This window comes from Lepisosteus oculatus, chromosome 21 (assembly GCF_040954835.1).
Source record: "Lepisosteus oculatus isolate fLepOcu1 chromosome 21, fLepOcu1.hap2, whole genome shotgun sequence".
NCBI classification, from domain to species: domain Eukaryota; kingdom Metazoa; phylum Chordata; class Actinopteri; order Semionotiformes; family Lepisosteidae; genus Lepisosteus; species Lepisosteus oculatus.
The window spans coordinates 6,314,143-6,317,568 of NC_090716.1; positions in this window are offsets into that span (position 1 = coordinate 6,314,143).

Here is a 3,426-nt window from a genome sequence, read left to right on the forward strand (position 1 = left end):
AGCGGCATAAGATGGCCTAATTGAAGGATGATATTATACGTCAAAGCAGTTCATTAACTGTGGCCTTGAATTGAGTCATTGCCCTATTAGTTCACTCCACTGCTCTTTAACTTTACTCAAGATACATTTTTCATTCTTGAGCACTTGAATAGATAGGCCAAACCATTCATCCAAAAGGACACAATGATTCTTTTCACCTTCAGATGTCAAATATTAATTTTAGGGCTGTTCTTCAAGATGGATTCTTTACAGGCACCCACAGGCCGGGTCCAGAGGGGGGCTTCCTCTTGTACTGGGTCTATTCCAGCACTACATTGTTTCCTAAACCCAGTTTCAAATCCTACTTTGCATTCACACAAGGTGGAGCGGAAGGAAATTGGTTTAAACAAATGTCTGAGAAATAATTTTACAATTTTGGAAAAGCTGTGGGAACTGATTTCTCTACCTGCCATGCAGAGACAGATTGAGATTTGAAAATAGCCTATGATAAGCACACATATGCTAGAAGATTTCTGTAATCGTTTTTATGTGTTTATCTGTATTTCCATTTTCAAATCTGTCACTTAAGAATGTTGTATTTTATAGTCCAGAAATACTTGAATCTTTATTAATGCCTTGCACAGTTTCTAATAACACGTTTGAGCATTAATTGCTTGGTAAATTGCATTAGCTGCCTATAGTTTTGTATTTATTAATGTCTAATTGTAAACTTTTTAACATTTCAAGTAAGGTAAATTATCATCTTTGCTTTATACAATAAAATAGGAACTTTGATGTAAATTACACTTGCATATGATTATAACTTATATATTGATTATGTGATTATATATGATTATGCTTATATAATAACATAAACTGAAAACTAATTTGGATACCTATGTACTGAAGAGGGATCAAAACACTGATTTATGAAAAACTGAATAAAAGGTAAAAAGAGGTTGCAAAGGCAGTTTATAGTATTAGGGAGCATACTTTTTTACTGGAACAGGTAAATTTGTAAAATAAAGAACCAGTCAGGACAGGAGTGAAATGTGTCTTCAGCAATCTATCAATTTCTTGCTGACAGCACAGTACCAGTTTACAGACGCCAAATTCCCTCTTGGAAGGCCTAGGTAATAAACAAGCTTGTAGTATAACATCACAGTGAAATAGTGGCTTGTAAATTAGTTTCAAATTGTTGAAGCAGGTCTGCGTTTCACATCTATTTCACTTGAGAGGCAGTCTCTTATTCCCTTTATTGATACAGCATAATGCTACCCAAAGCTGCAGTTAGCAGACACCTTTTGAAAGTCTTAGGGAACACTGCAGGGCTTCCTTTTACTTCCTTTTACTGTGTGAAAGAATACAAACTTTTCATACCTTCATCTCAAGATATCCTCTCTGTTTATTTGCCAAAAAATAAATAAGAGGTTTTTATTTGATAGAGGACATGCATAAAGATTCTGTTCATTTTTTTAAATAAAAAAAACAATTCTCCATTACATTGGCTGCCTTGTAGGGTTGCAACTTGTGAGTAATAATGTTACAAACGAAAAATGAATTGATGTTACATTATAGTTGATCGATCTATGAATTGTAAAAAAAAAGATTGTATGTTTTTTTCTAGTCTTTTTTACATTGGTCTGTCTGTAAGTAAAATCATACAGTATATGACAACTTCAACGTACATTTTTAAAAATGTGAGGTCAGAACATGCGACTGGTGTCCCAGGATGGTAATTCAGTTAGAGCACCTGCAGTGTGTCATCTTTTCCCCAATAGTCTTTTATATTTGTACTGGTGATACATATATCACCAGCAGCCATATCACTCTGCAACTCACAACTGGCAACCCACTGGAGCTCAGCAGGTGTGAGCCTGGTCAGTACTTGGATGGGAGACCTCCAGGGAAAAACTAAGGTTGCTGCTGGAAGAGGTGTTAGTGGGGCAAGCAGGGGGCGTCCTAATGCCCCAGTAAAGTGATACAGGATGAGACGTAAAACTGAGGTTTCATTAAAAATCCTACGGCATTTCTCAAAAAGAGTAGGGGTGTAACCCCGGTGTCCTGGGTTTCAAATTGGCCCTTACCAATCATGGCCTCCTAATAATCCCCATTTTTGGACTGGCTTCATTACTCTGCTCTCCTCCCCACTGATAGCTGATGTGTGGTGAGCGTTCTGGCGCACTATGGCTGCCGTTGCATCATCCAGGAGGGGAGTCCCCATTACCTGTAAAGCGCTTTGAGTGGAGTGTCCCGAAAAGCACTATATAAGTGTAAGCAATTATTATTATTATTATTATTATTATTATTATTATTATTATTATTATTATTATTATTAAGGTGAAATGGAGAGGGCTGATAAAATATATGGAGATCACTCTTCTGGAAGCCAACACAAGCTCCAAGTGTTCTCCTGACATACTGTTGTACTGAAAGATATTTACTTTTGAAAGAAAAGAGGCATTCTATCTGATGAGGGATTTATACTATAATTGTACCCAGATTATAGCCCAGTGGCTGCCCAGAAGAGGCATGTCTTTGCAGGAATGAGTAAATCAGAGGAAGGCTGGTGTGCAGTTTTTTTGTGCTTCATGGTACTCAAAGCCCTCCGTGATGGTGGACAGTGTTTGTTTACTTTGATCCAGAAATCAGGAACTAATTAGATCTGAAGGGCTTGTCTAATCAAATCTGATGGAGTAACAGCTAGATTTATTCAAGCATGCTAATATTATTTGTGGAATTACATACAGTATGGCTAAGGTACTGTATGGATAAAATATTTTTTTCTTGAAGCATTCTCCAGTTAAGAGTCTGTTCGTTGCACTTCATGACATCTGAGAATTTACAATTTTACATTTCTTCGTGAACTCACACTTTTATAATGGTCTCAATATAGTGTGATTCTTGTATAACTATGTTTTCTTTACATTCTCTTTTTCTGTTTTCATGGTTTCTGTGCTCTATCATTGCTTAAAATTAATTGGTTCAAGTCAGCATTACCTTTTTAAAATTTGCAATGGAGAAAGCTAGCCTAAATCTAATTGTGCTGCTAGTGTGAACACATTTCCCCAGTTCTCTTCAGTCTTACATCTCTATAATAAAAATGAATGTGCTTCCTTGCTTTAGGGTACTGGGATAGATTGCATATGCAAATGTCTAAATTCTCATGGTAAGGGAAACGACCATGTATTAAATGTATGCAGTGAATGATCTACAAGTATCTTAGCTCTGCCAAAGTTTAAATTTTATTTCAAACCTTTATTTTGTATCACTGTTTGTTTAGTTCAATCTTGAAACTTCTGTACCTTGACATTCACTTTAAGAAAGTAGGGTCTTTCCATAGACTTCAAGATTTAATTCTATTCTATGGCTCCCTTGAGACATTGTAGATTATATTTTGTTCCTGTAATTACATACTTTTTCACAATCTGACTTTTAATAGAAAGA